Source organism: Microcebus murinus, chromosome 2, assembly GCF_040939455.1.
Source record: "Microcebus murinus isolate Inina chromosome 2, M.murinus_Inina_mat1.0, whole genome shotgun sequence".
In the NCBI taxonomy this organism is placed as follows: domain Eukaryota; kingdom Metazoa; phylum Chordata; class Mammalia; order Primates; family Cheirogaleidae; genus Microcebus; species Microcebus murinus.
Window position 1 is genome coordinate 18,189,003 of NC_134105.1, and position 22,496 is coordinate 18,211,498.

The 22,496-nt window shown below is 41.8% G+C and overlaps 1 protein-coding gene across 3 annotated transcripts in view; it reads left to right on the forward strand.

The window, feature by feature from the left end:
* ARID1A (AT-rich interaction domain 1A) overlaps positions 1 to 22,496 on the forward strand; it is a 79,568-nt gene that overhangs the window by 6,780 nt on the left and 50,292 nt on the right. The window lies entirely within an intron of this gene.

Below are 22,496 nucleotides of genomic sequence, written 5' to 3' on the forward strand. Positions count from 1 at the left end.
GGTAGTGCTAGGGGCCAGGGAGTGTGGAGATAAGAAGTGATCTAAAGAAGATTTAAAGTGGAAAGATGTTGCCTTGGCAGTGAAACCTCCATGGCCCTGGCTCCGTGCTAAGTTCAGGGCATGTGGTGGTGGTGCCCTGTTAAAAATCAATTGCAGTTTCTTAGTGAAAATAAATAGAAGCTTGGAAAGGTTTTAAGGTTCAATAGTAAGGTAAGTGTGCTCCAAAACTTGGTTTATGAGACTTTGAGTTTTAAAGCCTTGCTTCTTCAGAAAGGGTTTGTAGTTTTTTGAGATGTATTTTGGGTTGGTTTTACATTTTTTGAATACTAGAAAGGAGAAAAAAGATACTGTAACTTCAGTGTCATCCTCAGCCTCTGTTTTGCTGTTGCTGTCTGGAGTATAAGCCCACTACCCAAGGACTAGAGTTATTTATGTAGTTTTTATTGGACTTCGGTGTATAACTTATACATATTAAAATTAATACTCATAATCCCCATTCCTGGATCAGTACAAAGTCCAAATGTTTGGGGACTCACTAAATCTTATTTGAAGGGTTATGTGAGCAGATAGAATATTTGTTTTTGAAATTGCCATTTTAGGATTAAAAACATATCTTGAGTTCCTTCAGTGACACATTGTTTTTATGGAGGAAGTAGAATAATCTGTCAATATTTTAGCTGTCTGCCTGTGGTACTCTACTTTGGTGGCCCTGTGACATAACCAGATTTGCCTTCTCAAAGTGTCTTTTTAAACTAAATATACTGACTCTGACCAGTTTTTTTTTCACAAGAAGTGTATTTTAGACTAGAGTCTTAAATTGTCCTATTTTGTATGTAGAGTCTTACTATGTTGCTCAGGCTGGTCTCAAACTCCTGGCCTCAAACGATCCTCCCGCCTTGGCTTCCCAAAGTGTTGAGATTACAAATGTGAACCAGCATGCTTGGCACTGGAAGTGCCTTTTTGATTTAGCTGTTTATATACTACCAGGGGATATGAATATAATTATGGCCCTGACCATAATTTTTGGGTTCAGCTAACTTACCAAAGGCTATCCAACATGTCTTAAAATACAAAAACTTGGGTTGATAGTGACACTGGTTTTGCTCAGTATTGTGCAGGTCTTCCCCAGTATTGTGGTGGTGGGTGAGGTTATTAGAATTTCAGACTTGTTGAGCATCATTTCTAAGTCAGGGAGATCTAGAGATTCTAGCGGGGGTGGGAAATAGTCCTGTGGCCCTATGTAATAATACCATCTAGGTACTAGGAAGGAATTTAAAAGGTAGAAGCAATATCTGCTTCAGAGGCATTTAGTTTTCCTGGGGAAACATGCTTATGTGCACACATCTGAAAAACTTGCAAAGCAAGGTTTTATAAATGGATGTATACCAAACTAAATATATAGGCTGAAGGAATTAGAAAATAAGGCTCAATCAGAATTGGGCAGGGTTAACCTGGGACAGCTTTTTTTTTTTTTTTTTTTTTTTTTTTGAGACAGAGTCTCGCTTTGTTGCCCAGGCTAGAGTGAGTGCCGTGGCGTCAGCCTAGCTCACAGCAACCTCAAACTCCTGGGCTCAAGGGATCCTCCTGCCTCAGCCTCCCAAGTAGCTGGGACTACAGGCATGCGCCACCATGCCCGGCTAATTTTTTTTTTTGTATATATTAGTTGGCCAATTAATTTCTTTCTATTTATAGTAGAGACGGGGTCTCACTCTTGCTCAGGCTGGTTTCGAACTCCTGACCTCGAGCAATCCGCCCGCCTCGGCCTCCCAGAGAGCTAGGATTACAGGCGTGAGCCACCGCGCCCAGCCTGGGACAGCTTTTTGAAGGCATGATTTGTGAAGCTTTAAATGTTCAAGAAGGGGAAAGTTAAAATAATAGTTTGTCTTTTTATAATACTACTCTAAGTTCTATGGGCTTTATAGAATCCACATTGCACATCATCCCCAGACCTATAGTTGTCTCAGTGTTCCAGAGACTTTGAGAATTTGGACTCTAACCATAAATTCCTTGAAAAAGAATGGTTCCAGGGTCTTAGTGGTTCCTGTGGTCATGTAGGGCCTTTGGTACAACCTGCTAAGTTCTGGGACAATCCAGGGGCTCTTTTGCAGTAATTTTGGGTTTGGAAGGTCATGTCACCTTTAGAGTGCCTTGGATAGCTCTACAGTGATGGGGATGGTGGTTCAACTTTGTTGGTGAGCTTGGACTTTTTCTTTCTTGGCAGAGTTAGTTGACCTTTGTTGTTTTGTTTTGTTTTTTTGAGACATAGTCTCACTCTGTTGCCTGGGGTAGAGTGCCAAGGCGTCAGCCTAGCTCACAGCAACCTCAAACTCCTATGCTCAGGCAATCCTCATGCCTCAGCCTCCCTAGTAGCTGGACTACAGGCATGCGCCACCATGCCTGGCTAATTTTTTCTATTTTGGGTAGAGACGGGGTCTTGCTCTTGCTCAGGCTGGTCTTGAACTCCTGAGCTCCAATGATCTGCCTGCCGTGGCCTCCCAGAGTGCTAGGATTACACGCCTGAGCCACCACGCCCTGCCGACCTTTCTTAAACAAAACAGTAGTCACAAAGTACCTGTTGGACTCTTAGGCTGCTGTTATTTCTGAAGAGCTGGGAGCTGTGCTCAAGCTGAGTTGCTTGGATTAGACTTTATATTAAGATGGGTGGGTTGGGTAAGCCTGCACATAGGCAATTTGCCTATCTATTCATAGAAGTGGCCTTTAATATTGTTTTTGATTAGATTGGCTGTGGCCAAGAAGCTCATAAATGCTGCAAACATATGCTTATTTCTTATGGAGCCTCTGAAATGTAGTGATTTGGATTTCTCTTTACCTACTGGTCCATGTGTGGTTGGGTCTGGCACTTGTCAAGGACCATCAGTGGATACTTAACAGCTAAGGATGCATAGGGTGTCCAGTGCCAGGCTGCCACAGTGCTTTCACCTGGAAAAGGAGGATGGGTTACACTGCTCCAGTATAGAAGTATGGAGTCTTGAACACAGATTCTGTTTTAGAAATATTGCTTCCAACTTCTTTTTTGCCTTGTCATTTTGGCATTTTTCAAAAGGGGCTTTTTAGTAACTCAGAATTGGGCACGATAGTTCACCTGCCATGGACAGCAGGTGGTTAGGGGCTTAAGATGGATTTTTTTTTTAATTTTTAAATTTTTATTATTTTTTCTCTTCTCTCCTCTTCTCTCTTTTTATATTTAATCACAGCAATCTGATAGGAAGTGATTAAGATGAACTTCTTAGCCAATTCTAGGTTTTAGAAAAATCCAAGTTAGGGTGAACATTGACTTTATTGCCTTGAGTATTCATAGAAATTTCCCCTCCCACTTAAATAGATGAAATTAGTTGATTACTGAATGTGAAGGGATATCTGAGTGAACTTCTGTTTGTTTTTGTTAGTCACTTATGCATAGCTAGAATATTGTTTTGGGATAGGTTAAGTCTTTATTTCCCAGTGGCTTCTGCATTTTCTAAGGGTAGACTGGAATGGGAAGAAGTCTAATGCCAAGAATGCATTCCAACATGCTGCAGAGTAGGAAATTTGATCCTTAAAATGTTGACTTAGTGTTCGTTATGGTACATATTAGAAATCACCCAGTAATCCGGGACAGATTTTTTTTGCCCTCCAGGAAGTTATGTTGATATTAAATACCAAGGGGCTTTGGGTACCAGGCTAAGTGCTCTGCAGGCCCAGAGCATTGCTTGAATTGACACCCATATGAAGAGGAAATGTGCCATGTGCCTTTTTTTTTTTTTTTTTTTTTTTTTGGTCTCTTTTGCATTTGGGCTTCCTTATGGCTTTGTTGCTTTTATGTTCCCAAGTCTGCAATGTTAGATATTAGACTTCCTCCTCCCTTGGCACTGGAACATTCATGATTTTCTGTGGCTCATCACCAGCAGCCAAGATTTTTGTATACTTTTCTCAAATTTGTTAGCTTTCAGCTTGCTTGTTTATAGCATCTCTGTTAAAAGGAACTCCCATTTCCCCCAAGATCTAGCACCAGTATGACAGCAGCAGAGGAGTTTGGGTGGCCGGTATGATAATCAGCCATTTATAACCATTTGCTGTGTGCTTGGTGTTTTTACTTTTCCTCCTGTTTTCCTTGAGGTCACAACGTGCTTGCTGGGCAGGAGTACATTTAGGACCAGCTGTTTACTCTCAACTTACTCAAGCCTGGTGTACTTTGACTTTAAGGATAGTACAAGTTGACCTGTTTGATAGAGGGTTAAAGGCTACATCGCACTGGGTGCTGCCTTTTGGAGAAAACAGATATGTCTTTGGGCTCTTCTTGCCCAGTGATTTCCCCTCTCTGGGATAGCCATTAATGCTTTCTGTTGTCCTTAGAGAACAAGTCACCTGGGCAGAAATCCTGGGAATTAGTTGATGCTTATTATTATGTCTTCTCTGGCAAATACATACGTCTTTCTCTCTTGTGCTTTGTTCATTCTGTTCTGGTCCTAACGTGGTAGAGTTCACAGATTGGTCCAGCATTAGTTCAGGAGTGTGAAACTCTTGGTAATTCAGGTTTGGATAGCCTCCTTTCTCGAGAGGAATCTTTGGGGTTAGGGGTAGGATTCAGGCTCTAAGATAGAGTCCTTCACTTTGATCCACATGAGAGTGACTTGCATTATGATAATATTTGCACTGATTTTACTTTCCAGAAACTTGGAGCACTTGCTGGAAAGGCAGGGATTATTGTCTTAATTTGCCACTTCAGTAAAGTGAATGCATAAAGTTAAGTAGCATATTCAAAGTTTCATAGTGGACTTCACTTTATGACGTTAGGCGAGTCACTTTTCTAATTCTGAACTATGTAATAAGGAAAAATATCTACCTGGCAGGCTGTAGTGAATATTGAATAAGATATGTGAAAGTATTAGTTTGTCAAATAAAACCCTAACATTACTCCTTTTTTTTTTAATTTTTTTTTTATTTTAGCGTATTATGGGGGTACAAGTGTTAAGGTTATATATATTGCCCATGCCCCCCTCCCCCCTCGAGTAAGAGCTTCAAGCGTGTCCATCTCCCAAACGTTGCCCATCTTACTCGTTTGGTTGTATATACCCATCCTCTCCTCCCCCTCCCACCCTCCCAACACCCGATAAACTAACATTACTCCTGATTGGTAGAGGCCCCTGCTTGAGAGGGGGATAGAATTGAGTGGTTAAAGACAGTGTTGGTCTTCACGGAATTAAAAATGTGTCCCAAAATTCTTAGCTACATCTCGGTTATATTAATGCTTTTTTATAAACTTGTTTTTTTTTTTAAAGACATTTCTCCCTATGTTGCTCAGGCTAAAGTGCAGTGGCTAATTCACAGGCACTATCATAGGGAACTATAGCCTCAAACTCCTGGGCTCAAGTGATCCTCTTGACTCAGCTTCCCAAGTAGCTTGGACTATAGGTGCATGCCACCATGCCTTGCTATTAATGCTTTTTTTTAAAAAACAAAAATACAAATTTTATTAAGCACCTGTTGTGTTCTAGCTTGACAGGTAAATTAGTAATTAGTACAGTGGTTTTCAGTGTGGTCCTCAATCACCAGCATCAGCATTACTAGGTCCTGTTGAGAAATGCAAATCCTCAGTGGAGACCAACTGAATCCAAAGCTCTGGCAATATGTTTCTTGTTTTGTTTATTTTGAGACACAGTCTCCCTTTGTTGCCCAAGCTAGAGTGGGTGCCGTGGCATCAGCCTAGCTCATAGCAACTTCAAACTCCTGGGCTCAAGCAATCCTACTGCCTCAGCCTCCTGGATAACTGGGACTACAGAGATGTGCCACCATGCCCCGCTAATTTTTTATATATATATATATTAGTTGGCCAATTAATTTCTTACTATTTATGGTAGAGACGGGGATCTCGCTCTTGCTCAGGCTGGTTTCGAACTCCTGACCTCAAGCAATCCGCCCGCCTCAGTCTCCCAGAGTGCTAGGATTACAGACGTGAGCCACCACGCCTGGCCTGGCAATATGTTTTAACAAGCCCTCCAGGCAATTCTAATGCACACTCAAGTTTGAGAACTATGTTTACACTTACCTGGGCTGCAGGGTATATCTGAATTACTTGGCAGACTTCTAAATTATACTGTAGACTGATGTTTTAAGTGTGTGCCCCTGCTATGATGGAAGTGTTGCTAGATGGAGAAAAGGTTAAAAGATGGGGGGATGTCTGTTTGGGCTGCTATAACAAAGTACCATAGACTGGGTGGCATAAACAACAGACATTAATATCTCACAGTTCTGAAGGGTGGGAAGTCCAAGATCAAGATGCTGGCAGATTTGGTTCTTGGTGAGGGTCCTTTTCCTGGCTTGCAGTTAGCTGTCTTCTGCCTTTTGCTGTATGTTCACATGCCAGTCCGTCTCCTTCAGAGAAGAGTTTATAGGACTTGGGGGCTCAGTGCCTTCCATTTCTCTTAAATAATCTTGGCTTGTGGTCCTAGGAGTTTGCTGAAGATGGAAAAGATTATTTTAGGATGTTGACTATGGTGATCTGCAAGTATGACCAATACAGTAAACTTTACTAAGAAAGTGACTTTTTTTTTTTTTTTCCCCAGAGACAGGGTCTCACTCTGTCATCTGGGCTAGGGGGCAGTGGTGTCATCATAGCTGACTACAACCTCAAACTTCTGGGCTTGAGGGATCCTCCTACCTCAGCTTCCAAAGTAGCAAGGACTAGAGGCATGCACCACAATACCCAGCTAATTTTTCTATTTTTGGTAGAAACTGGGTCCCAGTGTTGCTCAGGCTTGTCTCCAACTCCTGGCCTAAAGCAGTCCTCTTGCCTCAGCCTCCCAAAGTGCTAGGATTATAGGTGTGAGCCACCTTGCCGGCCACAAAGTGATTCTTGCAAATGCCACTTAACAGTCAGTATTGGGGCTCTAATTAAATGCTATGATGGCCAGGCACAGTGGCCCACACCTGTGATCCCAGCAGAGTCAGGAGGTTTGCTTGAGGCCAGGAGTTTGAGAGCACCCTAGGTGGGACCCCATCATCACCAAAAAAAGAAAAAGAAACTATGGGGCATAGTGATACATGCATGTAGTCCTAGCTACTGGGGAGGCTGAGGCAGAAGGGATCTCTTGAGCCCAGGAGTTTAAGGCTACAGTGAACTATGATCATGCCACTGCATTCCAGCCCGGATGACAGAGCGAGACCCTGTCTCTTAAAAAATGAAATAAAAATGCCATGATGTTCCTTCTGCCCGTGATGGCCAGAGCAAGACCTTTGGTGATCTATAGGCCATCTTTATTGACTTTTCTCCCTCCCTCATCCCCCATTCCTTAGTGGCCAATGTGAGTTTTGCTGTGAATTCCTTTCCTTGTGTCCTTTGTGAAGTTCTAGCAAATAAAGCCTCTAAGTGTTAATAGATTCCTGACAAGTCACCCCATCTTTGGAGTGAATGAGGCCTCTCTAAGGAGTAGATATTTGAGCTAAGAACTGTTCTCTAGTTGTGTGATTTAATTAATAAGGATTGTGCTTAGCACAGAAATGGAAGTTACTGAAATGGTCCAAAGACCAAGTGGAAAACCAGTGTTCTGGTTCACTCAGGCTTTCTGAAAACCTGATGTGGTTTCTCTAACCCTCCCATTAAAAGCAAATATCCTACTACCAGGCCTCTTTTCTCTCCTGACTGAGAAGTGTAGCTGTGATGATTGTGACCTAGCTGCAATGAAGACAGTGGTTTCCAGGAAGCATATGCAGACAGTTTGATCTGTGATTTGTTGTTTGTATGTACAGATGAATACTTTAGTAGGCAGTCTTATGTTCTCTGTGTGTGTGTGTATTTTAAACTCACTTTATCATCCCTCTGCCTTTTAGCTTTATTTTCTCTATTTTTTTTCCTTTTTTATTCTCCTTTGGTGTATAACTATGTGTTAGTAGAATGCAAAGTGCATGGAAACCGCAGTAACTTTACCACACCAGAGCTGGTAAAATATCTTTTTTTTTTTTTTTTAGAAGGATGGGGGAGAGTAGTCTGAATTGGGTTATGAAGCCCCTGTGCGGGGTACCTCACCTCAGCCATTGAGTTCACTTCACTGGCCTGGCCGTGAGTCTGTTCCAAGCTCCAGCGGAGGCCCCTCCTCAGGGGCAGGGTCCATGACATCTCCTGCCCAGCCTGACCTCGCCGAGGAGCCCTGTTCTCTGGGAACTCACGTCCTGGAAACTCAGGGAGAGCCCTGTTAGGGCTGCTTCTGGCCCTAGTCTCAGACCTTACCTTCCCAAGGGATATGGGGGTGGAGTGATATGATGCACTCGGCTCCTGGCCCCATTGATGAGCTTCCCTCTGCCCTTAAAATATCTTTTTTTTTTTTTTTTTTTTTTTGAGACAGTGTCTCACTTTGTTGCCAGTCTAGAGTGAGTGCGGTGGCATCAGCCTCGCTCACAGCAACCTCAAATTCCTGGGCTCCAGTGATCCTACTGCCTCAGCCTCCTGAGTAGCTGGGACTACAGGCATGCGCCACCATGCGTGGCTGATTTTTTATATATATATTCTTAGTTGGTCAATTAATTTCTTTGTATTTTTAGTAGAGACGGGGTCTCGCTCAGGCTGGTTTTCAACTCCTGACCTCGAGCAGTCCGCCCACCTCAGCCTCCCAGAGTGCTAGGATTACAGGCGTGAGCCACCACGCCCCAGCCTGAAATATCTTTTAAAATACTAGAAATGCAATTCAAAAGGACTGGAGATGCAGTTTATACCACCTTCAGATCAATTATCGTTTCGGTGAACATTTGTAATGTCTGTCTACCTCTGTTGGAAAAGCCTGGCTAACTACAGGCAGGAAGTGCCTATGTTCAACTACTCAATAAACAAGTTCCAAGTTTCTACCTCTTCTTATTTTTCAATTTATTTTCTCTGGTCTGGATGCAGATTCTTAGCCTTCCTTAATCTGTTTTTGGGGTTCTCTTGGCCCAGGACAGATCTGTAACATTCTTGTTTTTCTTTCCAGTTTGTGATTTGAATCCTCTGTTTTCCTAGTGCTGCTTTGAATTGGCTTCTTTAAAACTCCAACATAAAACCTCAAGTGACCAATATGTGGTCTCATTATGGTATTTTGGGTTAAAATAAAATAAGATTGAGATAGCTGGGCTTACTCACCCAGAATTCACCAAAGGGAAATTCTGTGCCCTAACTAGAACAATCTTAAAAACGAATGTATGAGCCAAGGTAGACCAAGGAGAGGGGTGGGTAAGGAGAAGAGGATTAAATATTGGCTAGATTTCTATAGCTTACTATTCCGTCCAAATTTGATTATACTGACCAGAAATAACAAGTGAAGAGAGACTGTAAGCTTCTGAAAAGACAGCTGATGACTTTGGTCTGGTTCTGTGTATTTCTAGTATAAATCATGAAGCCAGGGTCTCCCGTACACAATTGTCTGGACAGTGGTGCAGAGGAGGTTGGTAATACCAACATACTTTTGAATCTTTGAAAAGAGCTAGAGAATTTTTAGGACTCTGGTTTTCCATTCAGGGAATTGCTGACCTTAAAACGTGAGGATTTGGAGGCACCTATGATAAGGTTGGCTCTGTGCCCTGGGCCATTCTTTTTATTTTTTTATTTTTTGAGGCAGAGTCTCGCTTTGTTGTCCAGGTTAGAGTGAGTGCTGTGGCATCAGCCTAGCTCACAGCAACCTCAAACTCCTGGGCTCAAGCAATCCTGCTGCCTCAGCCTCCCAAGTAGCTGGGACTACAGGCATGTGCCACCATGCCTGGCTAATTTTTTCTATGTATATTAGCCAATTAATTTATTTCTATTTATAGTAGAGACGGGGTCTCGCTCTTGCTCAGGCTGGTTTCGAACTCCTGACCTCGAGCAATCCGCCCACCTCGGCCTCCCAGAGTGCTAGGATTACAGGCATGAGCCACCGTGCATGGCCCCTGGGCCATTCTGTAACTTATTTCATTGTGCCTATTAGAGTGGACTTAGGGGAACCTAGTGAAATATTTAGTATTTTGGGGAAGGTAGTCCAAGGCAGCCCTGAAAATTAATGAAATCAATATAGTGGCATTGCTGCTACTTCCTGGTGTCTTTATCAAAATATAGTACTTGATGGGATTGATGCACAAGCATGATGACAAATGGAATCCCTGACTGCATGTAAATTAAGTCCCTACAGCTCAGTGATGTGTCACAGATACCTTTTTTAGTATAGAAGAAAAGACTTTAGCAGAATGTAGAACTGTGTATTAGAGAAATTTAGGATCTTTTTTGTATAACTAATGCAAGACCAGCCCAAGCTCAGGGTTAGGGAAAATAAGAGATTTTTTAAAAGAGAAAGCAAATGAGGCTTTGAAGTTTTGTGGCTAGGGGCAGTTTTTGCCTTTACTTTTATTTGTTTTTGAGCGCTGATCTGCAAATCAGTTTAATATGGAAGAGAGTATTTTAGAAATTAGATCAGAGGAGCTGGGTGTGATTCAGAACAGTGTTGTCTTTACTGAAAAGTTGGAATGTGTGCTCCTGGGTGAAGCTCTGTTTGTAAGGTTATAGGATCCTTGCCTCTTTATGTATTCCTTAAGTGTACCATATCACTTACTGATAGATAATGACAAATAAGTAGAGCAGAAAACGTCAAAAGAACTGCCTCATTCAGTTGGGCTTGTGGTCTATCCACAACAAAGTCCTTTTCCTAGTAGAAGCACCAGAGGATGGTTTGTGGGAGAAAGTACCTTTTTCTGGTGTCCACTTATATCACCTCATGTAGATAACGAGGTCTATACATTATTTAAGTTTTAAATTTCTGAGCATGTACGGGGATGTAATATACCAACCTGTCTTCTTTGCATATGATAAAGATTTCCTAGACTTTGATCATATTTCCCATTTCTCAGGAATTCTCAGGGTAAGAACTTTTTTAAAGCTCACTTAATCGCTTAGTCCTGTTGCTAAATGTTGTCTAATTTAAAGATAAAATAATTGGGCCAGGTGTGATGGTGAGCACCTGTAGTCCCAGTTATTGTGGAGGCTGAGGTGGGAGAATCTATTGAGTGCAGGAGACACTAGCCTAGACATCATAGTGAGAACTCAGTCTCTGAATTCTAAAGGAAAAAAGTAAAGTAAAATGAAATGGGGACTCATTAATGTAAGAAGTCTAATGATAAAATCTTTTTTGAAAAATCTCTACCATATGCTAGTTGCTTACATTAATGCAACAAATACTTACTGAGCTTCTACAATGTATCAGGTAATAAGTATGTTGAGAACATAGGATTCATAATTCTTGCCTTCATGGAGTGCCTGCTAGTGGGGAAGAAATATGTAAGCAAGGCTGGACGCAGTGGCTCATGCCTGTAATCCTAGCACTCTGGGAGGCCGAGGTGGGTGGATCATTTGAGGTCAGGAGTTCAAGACCAGCCTGAGCAAGAGTGAGACCTGTCTCTATCAAAAATAGAAAAAATTAGCCGGGCATGGTGACACATGCCTGTAGTCCAGCTACTCAGGAGGCTGAAGCAGGAGGATCGCTTGAGCCCAGGAGTTTGAGGTTGCTGTGAGCTAGGCTGACACCACAGCACTCTAGCCTGGGCAACAGAGTGAGACTCTTGTGTTTAAAAAAAAAAAAAAAAAAAAAGGTAAGCAAATAATCACAAATAACTATACAATTACAATAGTAATAAATGCATTGGAAGACAAATTCCACCTTTGGTGATTTATCTTCCAACTTTATTTATATATATATAATTAATTTTAAAATTTTATAAAAATTTTTTTACTTTTGTTCTTTTTTTTGCCACACCTTGATGTCTTGTGATACTCAACCAACTTTTTTTTTTTTTTTTTTTTTTTTTGAGACAGTCTCGCTTTGTTGCCCAGGCTAGAGTGAGTGCTGTGGCATCAGCCTAGCTCACAGCAACCTCAAACTCCTGGGCTCAAGCAATCCTACTGCCTCAGCCTCCCAAGTAGCTGGGACTACAGGCATGCGCCACCATGCCCGGCTTATTTTTTCTATATATATTAGTTGGCCAGTTAATTTCTTTGTATTTATAGTAGAGACGGGTTCTTGCTCTTGCTCAGGCTGGTTTTGAACTCCTGACCTTGAGCAATCCGCCGGCCTCGGCCTCCCAGAGTGCTAGGATTACAGGCGTGAGCCACCGCGCCCGGCCTTCAACCAACTATTTTTTAAAATAAATTTTTGTTTATGCTTATCTTGGCTAGTGGGTGGCTTTGTACTGTTGGGGCTTTTGGGATAGGTACTGGTCAATTCCTATTCCCTTTCCCTTTACTGCTCTAGGGTCAAGTTTTATAGGACTTTATCTATCTGAGGTGTAATGGGCTAAGGTCCATTGTTTTCAGCAATGGACACTGAAAAGTTTTCTTCTTTTTGTGGAGCTACATTGCAGGACATTTGGCATCTTGCTTCTTAGGTAATAAATGCCAGTAGCACTATAGAGTTGCCGTGACAACCAAAAAAGGCACTTTCATACATTTATTTCCAAACACTTCTCAGTGGTTGGTATTGCCCCAGTTGAAAACTATTGGCTATACTGTCAGGATTCTTGGAAGGAGCTATTGAATAAATTCCTTTGGGAGAACAGACTGAAAAGTAGGTGGTACTTGAGACTTGAACTGGCCAATCCTTTTGGTGGTGTCCTGTTTTTTAAGTAGGTATTTTCAAACTGTGCTTTCAACCCTGTTGTGCCTTTTTTTTTTGAGACAGAGTCTCACTTTGTTGCCCAGGCTAGAGTAAGTGCCGTGGCATCAGCCTAGCTCACAGCAAACTCAAACTCTGGGGCTCAAGCAATCCTACTGCCTCAGCCTCCCAAGTAGCTGGGACTACAGGCATGCGCCACCATGCCCGGCTAATTTTTTCTATATATATTAGTTGGCCAATTAATTTCTTTCTATTTATAGTAGAGACGTGGTCTCACTCTTGCTCAGGCTGGTTTTGAACTCCTGACCTTGAGCTATCCGCCCACCTCGGCCTCCCAGAGTGCTAGGATTACAGGCGTGAGCCACCGTGCCAGGCCCCTGTTGTGCCTATTCGTGCCTTTTCTCTTATTGAGAATGGAGAAAGGGAAGTCATCTGTTGTGTGTGTGCTTTGTGGACTGGAACTGTAACAAACATTTCACATACTTATCATTTGAACTGTCGTATCTTTGTTACAACAGTTATAGGCTTTTTTAATTTTTAAAAATTATTTTAGGGATAGGGTCTTGCTGTATTGCTTAGGCTGGTCTCAAATCTTTATTTTTTTATTTTTATTGAGACAGAGTCTAGCTTTGTTGCCCAGGTTTCTATATATATTAGTTGGCCAATTAATTTCTTTCTATTTATAGTAGAGACAGGGTCTCGCTCTTGCTCAGGCTGGTTTCGAACTCCTGACCTGGAGCAATCCGCCCGCCTGGGCCTCCCAGAGAGCTAGGATTACAGGCGTGAGCCACCGCGACTGGCCTGGTCTCAAATCTTGAGCTCAAGTGATCCTCCTGCCTCAGGTCTCCAAGTAGCTGGAACTACATGAACGAGCCACTGTGCCTGGCTGTTAAACAGTTTTTAATCCCCGTTTTACAGGTGGTTCTGGTGCCAAGGAATGAAGTGACTTTCTCAAAATGGTGTCAGAGTCTGTACTTTTTTCCTTTTTAAAATTATAACCTTGATTTATTTGATTGTCAGTTAACCTCTAGTTGGCCACTTTGGGCTTCTGGTCTTTTATGTTTGGGACAGACCTTAATTGTTTTGGTTTCTAAGGTTTGGGACTTGTAGGATGATAATAGCTGACATTCTGGGTGCTAGAGGATATAGCCATGAACACACACAGACACGTTATACCTCCTAGAATTTATATTCTAGTCTAGGGTACAGACATTAGACAAGATAAATAAGTAAACTATGTAGTATGTTAGTGATATATGCTCAGAAAAAAACAGTTAATCAGGGACGAAGTATAGGAGTGTGCAGGATTAAAATATTAGATGGGTTCACCAGGGAAGGCCACAGTGAAGTGATATTTGACATGAAAGAGTGAGCTATACTAATGCCTGGGAGAAGGAAGAATATTCCAGGTAGAGGGATCTGTGAATACAAAGGCTCTAAGGCTGGAGCATGTCCAGCTGATTTGAGGAAGCGGTTCTTTTTTTTTTCTTTTTTTTTTTAATTAACTCATTCAGCCCTGATGATGCTACTACTGTTATTTCTATTCTGTTGATGGGGAACTGAGAAGTTGAAGGCACTTCAGGGGCGGAGCTTTTTTTTTTTTTGAGACAGAGTCTCGCTTTGTTGTCCAGGCTAGAGTGAGTGCCGTGGCGTCAGCCTAGCTCACAGCAACCTCAAACTCCTGGGCTCGAGTGATCCTTCTGCCTCAGCCTCCCGAGTAGCTGGGATTACAGGCATGCGCCACCATGCCCGGCTAATTTTTTAATATATATATCAGTTGGCCAATTAATTTCTTTCTATTTATAGTAGAGACGGGGTCTCGCTCTTGCTCAGGCTGGTTTTGAACTCCTGACCTTGAGCAATCCGCCCGCCTCGGCCTCCCAAGAGCTAGGATTACAGGCGTGAGCCACAGCGCCCAGCCAGGGGCGGAGCTTTTAAACCATTGCCTAGGACTGGCCTTGCTTGGTAGTACTCCCTTATTTGTGGAGGGGATATGTTTCAAGACCCCCAGTGGATGCCTGAAACTGTGGATAGTACTGAACCCTATATATACAGATGTTTCTTGGTAAATGTGGGGGATTGGTTCCAGGACCCCCCAAGGATACCAAAATCTGTGGGTGCACACGTCCCTTATATAAAAATGGCATAGTATTTGCATATAAACTATGTACATCCTCATGTATACTTTAAATCATCTATAGATTACTTATAATACCTTATACAATGTAAATGCTATGTAAATAGTTGTTATACTATATTTTTTGGGTATAATGACAAGAAAAAACGTCTGTATGTGATTAGTACAGATACAATCATTGTAGGCCTAACTACATTTTCAATCTGTGGTTGGTTCAATGTGTGGATATAGAACCCACGGATACAGAGGACCAACTGGACTATGTTTTTTCCTAGTAATACATACGTTTGATAAAGTTAAATTTATAAATTAGGCACAATAAGAGATTAAGAACAATAATGATAAAATAGAAAAATTATGTGAATGTGTTCTCTCTCAGAATACTCAGAATATCATATCAGAGTATGTAATATTTTTGGACCTTGTTTGACCATGGATAACTAAAACCTTGGAAAGTGAAATCTTGAATAAGGGGGACTACTGTAGATCCAAAGCATTTCCTATTAGCAGGAATGAGGATAGGAATTACAAGGCCTTTAGAGTTTCACTTTCTCTCCTACAGTCCGCCTTCCTTTCCTGCTTTAGGGTACAAAAATTTGTTTTGCCCACAGATCTCTACCTTTCTGCAACTTATATTCTAAGTCAGGGATACAAATAGTAAACAAGAGAAATAAGCAAAGCATATAATAACATGCTCAGGTGAACAGGAAAATTAAGGACCAGGTATAGGAATTTGGGAAAGCTTGGCCGAAAGTGCAGCTCATTTCGGAATCTGGAAATCTGAGGCATGTTTTTGGTTTTACTCTATTGGCCAGCCATTGCCCTCTTCAGACCATTGTTTGGCCAAGGAAAATGTATGTGCATGTCAATGCTAATGTCACTGTGTGCTGGAGATGGGAGGAGCTTTGGAGAGAAGCCATGTAGCCCAAATGCTCCATACTAGACATAAGAATCTCTTGAGATTAAAAATACAGATTGTTGGCCGGGCGCGGTGGCTCACGCCTGTAATCCTAGCTCTCTGGGAGGCCGAGGCGGGTGGATTGCTCAAGGTCAGGAGTTCAAAACCAGCCTGAGCAAGAGCGAGACCCCGTCTCTACTATAAATAGAAAGAAATTAATTGGCATATATATATATATATAAAATTAGCCGGGCATGGTGGCGCATGCCTGTAGTCCCAGCTACTTGGGAGGCTGAGGCAGAAGGATTACTTGAGCCCAGGAGTTTGAGGTTGCTGTGAGCTAGGCTGACGTCACAGCACTCACTATAGCCTGGGCAACAAGCAAGACTCTGTCTCACAAAAAAAAAAAAAAAAAATACAGATTGTTGCCCCCATCCCAGACCTGTTGATTCAGAATCTGGAGGGCAGGATTGGATTGAGTAGTTAAGGAGGTTGAGGTATAACGTGGTTAATTGTCTTGACCACACTCCCCCAGGAAGTTGGTTTGAGAACTGGGATTGGAATCCAGGTGTTCTTCCTCTCAGTTTAGTACTCATTCCACCAGGTTGTACTGCTGCCTTACTACTCTTGAGATAGAAAATTATAAAGAAGAGGGTGTTTAATTTTGTCAGATGGCATTTTGGGGCTGACTGATCGTCTTCTTGGGGCCTTAATATTGTTTTTATATCTTTGGGTTTTAAGTGGTACCCAAAAAGAAATTCTTTCCAAAGAAGTTGCTTGGCTTCCTTAGAGGCTTTATGTAATTTCTTGGAAATAAGGAGAAATTGGTTAGCTAAGTTTAGTTTTTACCAAAAAAAGTGATCTTCATTGTTTTAGGAAGAGCATATATTCTCTGTAAAAGGTGACTAATGAAAGTGCTCGGGATAGAAAGAAGGACTTTGTCATTTGTTGGGGAATTCATTAATTTGGTGCTCTAGCTGCTTTATTTGAAGGGCTCTTTCTGGAACCAAAGAAGTAGTAAAGAAATACCAGCCACCTGCTTGTGGTTTTTCTGGCATGCCTCTTTTAGGTGGACAGCTGTAAGGTGGTTATTATGGTTGGATCTCATAATATGATTGAGTTTTGCTAGATGATTCAATGGTTCTTCCCTTTTTTTTTTCTTTCTTCTAACCTTAGTGATTTTCTCCCTGATCTTCTGGTATGGAAGTATAGAGCACAGTAGCCTATATATTGCTAAGCTAGGGAGAGAACAAGGCCTTTTGTCTTTTCTTTTTTTTAATCAGTTTTGAGATAGTGTGAGTTGGAGGGTCCCAAGTCTGTCTGGTTACAGCCTTTATTGGGGGTTTGTTCAGGCTGATGCTTCAGATGATATCTTTGAAATGGGCTTTAGTCTGCAAAGGGGACAGTGCCCAGATCTTCTAGAATGGTTTCTGTAAACAGAAGGCAGTAGATAGAACTACTTTTCATTGACTTTGGATTATTTTTATTCCGTTTGGAAATTTACAGAAGAGTGAGAGAATTAAAAAATAACTCTTTTGGAGGTTGCAAACTAGTTGTTGGTGATTCCTTTCTCACCAAAGGCAGATGACCAATTTGTTTAGAACTTGAATGAACCAGAACTAGAATGAAGGAATTGTGAAGTAGAAAAACTGGGGTGTGTTTCCTGGGTTCTGAATAAAGAGAAACAGGCTGAGTGGGCTTGATTCTCTGGGTCAGGTGTTGGTATAATCTGATGAGATATTTTCCTGCTACCAATTTAGCTTCAGGAAATCTTTAGTGATGTCTCTGGTGAGGCCAAAGAGGAATCTCTTATTGTCCTAGGTCACACAAATAGTCATGTTTCCCTACTGTTTAAAAGTAAAACAAAATGAAAGTAGTTTCCTTATTTTAGGCCTAGTCTGGGGGTAGAACTAACAGGTTTCTGGGCAGTTTCTCCTCAGTTGGGTTAGGGGTCTGTGACCAGTCTTTAAACCAAAAAAAAAAAAAAAAAAAAGATGATAAGGGGTCATTAGTTACACATGTCTGTGGCTGGGGAGAAAAAGGTCAATGAGAATGATTTATGCTGGTCAACTCATGTGTAGTAGGTATCAAAGGATCGTTCTTTCTGTGGAAACATACTTTGTCTTAGGTATTACTCCTAAGATCTAAGTGAGCCACGTGGAGCTGGCAGGAATCTGAAAGCTGTTGGTTGGGAGAGGCTTTAACTTTTATACTTGTCCCTGCCTGGAATGCGCCTGAACAGGGGAGGGTCCCATACTGGAACTGGATCAACAGCTGCCGCCTGCCCCTGGAATCACAGGAAGCCGAGGCCGGGTGCCTTTGTATGGGAGCTCTGCAGCCAGACAATAGTTTGTGCTGGCGGGGCCATGTGGCGAGTCACGTGACCTGGGCTGTTTTCTGCCGGGGTCCTTACCCATCTGTTCTCTCGGCTCTTTCTGGGTTATCAGGCGCCAGTCCAAGTCCTCCCAGGCAGCCAGCTTCATGGCCAGAGATTACGAGCACTAACCTTCCTGGCAGGGGCGGTGTGGCTTCCAGTTTATGCAGATTAGCCATGTGTTTCTCACTTCAAGGCGTTCCACAGGAAAAGCCTTTTCCTGTGTTTGGCTCTCAGTGGGCGGTTCCCAGCTTACTGTACTGGGACTCAGCAAGCAGCAGGCATGCACGAGAGGGATCACAGTACACTGGCCCCCCTCTCCCATTCCACCTCCAATGCTACGTCACCACAACACAACCACTCGCGCTCTCATACTGTTGGTGTCATTCATTCGGTGCCAAGATTGCTTTAAAAAATTCCCTTGGCCCCAGTTCAAACAGGAGTACAGCTGGGATGTGTTAGATTTTAGGCAGTCTGCCCTCAATTTGAGATGAGTTATAAATAGCAGTGCCGACTTCCTTAACTACCGCTCTCTGAGGTAAAATGCAGGTTAATTACTGTGGGAATCAATTAGGGGGTTCTTTTGGTTAAAGAGCCAGGGATGCATTTTTTTATTGTTATTATTAAAAGTCATACAACAAATCTGGCCAGGAATAAATTGAAAGCACAAGGAGTAAGAAATAATATTTAAATGTCCAAAATCCAAGGTTATGGCTCTAGGTTTATACTGGCCCTAACTCGTTGGCGTTTAGGATGACAGAACAAGTGGTGGTCAAGACTTTTCCTTTCTGATGGACACATTTTTGGCAGCCCCTGGCCCATTCCTCTCTATTCTTATTCTTGCTAGCCCCTGGCACTGCTGAGTACTAAATTTGGCTCCTTAGGGTTGCTTCCTGGTCACTTCCCTTCTGTATCTTTGGATTGAAAGTGGAGTTTTCCTCAGTCGGACTTTTATTTCAAGAAAATTATGAAGTTTCTCTTTCTTGGTGCCACTGCCACATAGTGTAGTACATTTTGGTGAATGGTATATCTCTGTTTAGAAGTTTTGAGTTCTTGGCCCAGTCTTCTCTGTTCTCTTCTCAGTCGTGGTCCGATAAGAATTTGCAGCTATGTTTAATCTCTGAGTTTCAAGAAGCTGGTTACTTTTGGTTACATGACTTTTAGCCCAGGTCCACCTTAAAGTCTAGTTTGTTATATATCTCAGCAACCTCTGAGGGTCATTATGGATTTCCTTGGTTCAATAGGAAGTTGTAAGAGACTCTAATACCCAACTAGTCTGGGGGGTGTAATTCCATTTGCTTGGAACTCTATATGCAAGTGGTAAGTCTGCTAGCTGTTCTGAATATATTTAGAAGGACAAGCCTGCTGGGCATCCTTGCCTTTGATGCCCCCAACCTGCAGCTTTTGATGCATTTCATTTGGCAGGCAGTTCATAACATGGCCAGTGATCTGGAAAGAGATAAGTGGTGGATGGAGATGAGCAGTTTTCTTATGGCTCTTTACCCCTTTTTTATTTTTATTTGTTGTGAATGCAGGAGGGTATGTAGCAGGGCTGCCCCTGCGCCCCCCCCCCCTTCACTGATCAAGGAGCAGCATTTCCCTCTCAATTATGTGTCTCTGTGGCACAGCCTTTGCTTTTGAAGTGTAATCACAGTAATCTACTCCTGTGGTTTCCCATTGAAAGGATTTCCTCTCTGTTTTTCCCAGAGTGGAATCTCTGGCTCTGCAGCTAGGGTTTGGTGTTTCCCATCCCCTGCCTTATGCCTGCAGACTGCTGATACTGGCTTTTATATCTTGCTTGTAGTAGAGATTTTTCTGGTCTGAAATCGCTACTTTCCAATAAAAGTGATTAGCGAAGATTTAAAGCCTCTGTTATGAGAGGCTGGAAGATGGCATTTCATCTATAACTGCAAATCACAAATCTTTCACAATCAATTTAAATGTCAGAAATGTGAGTTAGGGTCCTACCCACCTTTCCTTCTGATATGAGATTTCTAACTCTGACATGAGACCAGAGTCATCTGATTGTTTGAACTGTATATATTTTAGTTTTCCAAATAAACTGCATATTCTGTAAATGATAAGTCTTTGGTGAAGGGAGGGAGTCAGAAATCTGATGACCAGAAAAAAAAGTGTCTTTTTTTTAATGCATTTAAAAAAATTTTTTTATAAGAAAGTGTCTTAATTTTAATTTTAGAATAAGAATTTCTTTGATGTGTATTTATTTTTGGTCTTCAGAGATTTCCTTAAAGTTGAGATGGGACATTCCTTGAACCTTTACAGCCCCCATGTAAGTAGCTGTGCTCACTTGGGAGCACAGTCTTCCTGATGTGAGAGAGGAAAAGGTAACTTGTCTTTAGCCTTTTTTAAGCAGTATATTTGGGGGTGCCCCTGCAGTTTTGAAATCCTCCCTGGTATAGGATGGCACATATGTTTATTCTCAAAGTGTGCTTGTTTTCCCTTGACTTTTCCATCCTCCTCTTTTCTGTTTCAGTTCAGTCCAAATTTTTTTCTGCCCTTATAGTCAAACCTGTCCTAGGGTTGGGTTTAGGGCATACCCCTGGCCTTATGGCTGGATGTTTTGATCAGGTCTCTCTCCCATAGTGTCCCCTGCCCACTGCAATATGGCAACATTGAACAGTTACTAAGCCGTAGCTCTGCACTTGGGTGTTTGGGGAAACTTTGAAGGTAAAATTCAAATTTCTTCCCAGCATTTAAGCCTTGAGAGATACAATCAGTTGAAATAGTTAGCTACAACTATATGTTAAATCTTTCTATGCTAACTGAATTTACAGTAGGACATTGGGAATATGAGAAATCAAAGTGTGCTAAAGATGTGGAAAGTGGCTTCATGTTGAAACGTCAAGTTTCTGCTATTTAGAAGCCATTGTGGATGGGAGGCCAGGCCAGGGCAGGGCAGGGTACCATTGTATAGAGCTGGGAATGTACAGTATGTGGGGAACCTTGGAGTGAGATGTAAAAGATATGAAGAACTGGACCACACTGTAGAGGGCTTTAGAGCCAGGTAGATGCACTATATATCATTATTGATAACTACCACCATTTATTGGGCATTTAAAACCAGACACTGTCTGAAATATGTGTCTTTTAGATAAAGAATCAGTGTCTTCAAAGTAAGATGGTGAGGGAGGATTTGAACCCAAGTCTAAATTACTTCACTCTGCTCTTTCTATGTGATAATACTATACAGGATTTAGTTGGTAAGAAGTTTGTAGTTATTATTGAGGAGGGAGTGATTAAAGTTATTTGGGAGCATTGCTGTAGAACCGCCCTGTCTAATATGATAGCCACTAGCCACATGTGGTTATGTGAATTTAAATTAATTGTATGTAAATAAAATAAAAACTTAGTTCTTCAGTTATATTTCAAGTACTTAATAGTTACACATCATGGAAAATTTTATTGGACTGTGCTTCCTTAGGTCACTGGTTCTCAGCTAATAATGCACATCAGAATATTCAAGGGTCTTAGGGCATGGGGAGGAGCCCAAGTTCTTCCAGAACCACTAATTGGAATCTCTAGGGAGAGGCCCAGGCATTTGTGAAGCTTCACAGAAAATTCTGATCTGCAGCCTGGGTTAATGGCTACTTCTCTAGAAGCCCCATGGTAACCATGGTAATGACTGCCCCTCGTGTTGTGTTGTGAGAAGACCTAGACTGAGAGATACCCAGAGCAGGCTGGTCTCTCTGTTTAACAAACATAGTCTCTTCAGTTGGGAGCCACTTGGACAGTAGCTGTGGGCTGGGCTAAGATGAGAACCTTGGTATGATATGTGGCATGGTGTGGCCGTGGAAGCTACTAAGTTCTTTACAGGAGAGAATGGTGATTTTTTTTTTTTTTTTTTTTTTTTTTTTTTGCTCCTTTGCCAGTTGTATTGGGAGGGAAACCACATGCTATATATTAACTCACTAGTCTAATTGTCTAATTGTTGTTAAATAGTCCTGAAAGAATCCATGTAGCTCCAAACTTATGATTGGGAAGCTCCAATGAACTTTGGATATAGGTGCAGGTCTTGGGCAAAAATTGTTTAGTTAGGGTTGTTGGAAACAGCACTTTAATAGCATTCATTTGTAGGGGTGATTTGGGACACAGTTGCTATGATTCTCCACAATTTAGAAATGTGGGGGAGAAGTACTCCTGTCATCACTATTACCTTTTTAGCTGAGGTTTCAGCTGTAGCCTAAAGAGAACTCTGCTCTTTTTTTCCTCTTGATATTTAGAACAACAGCCTCTGTGGCTTATTGTGTTATCCATTTTCCTTCATGAAAGCCCTACTTCTTCTATTATTAATATAAAACGCGTAGTAGCATAAAAAAAAGACTTGCAGAGAACCAATTGTTTGGATTTCCCCCTCCCTTATTTTGGAGGTATTTTGTTGTTGTTTAAGGTCTTACACATCTTAAGTTATAGAATAATAGAACTACAAGGGACTCTGGGGATAATCTAGACCAGTGGTTCTTAAAATATTTG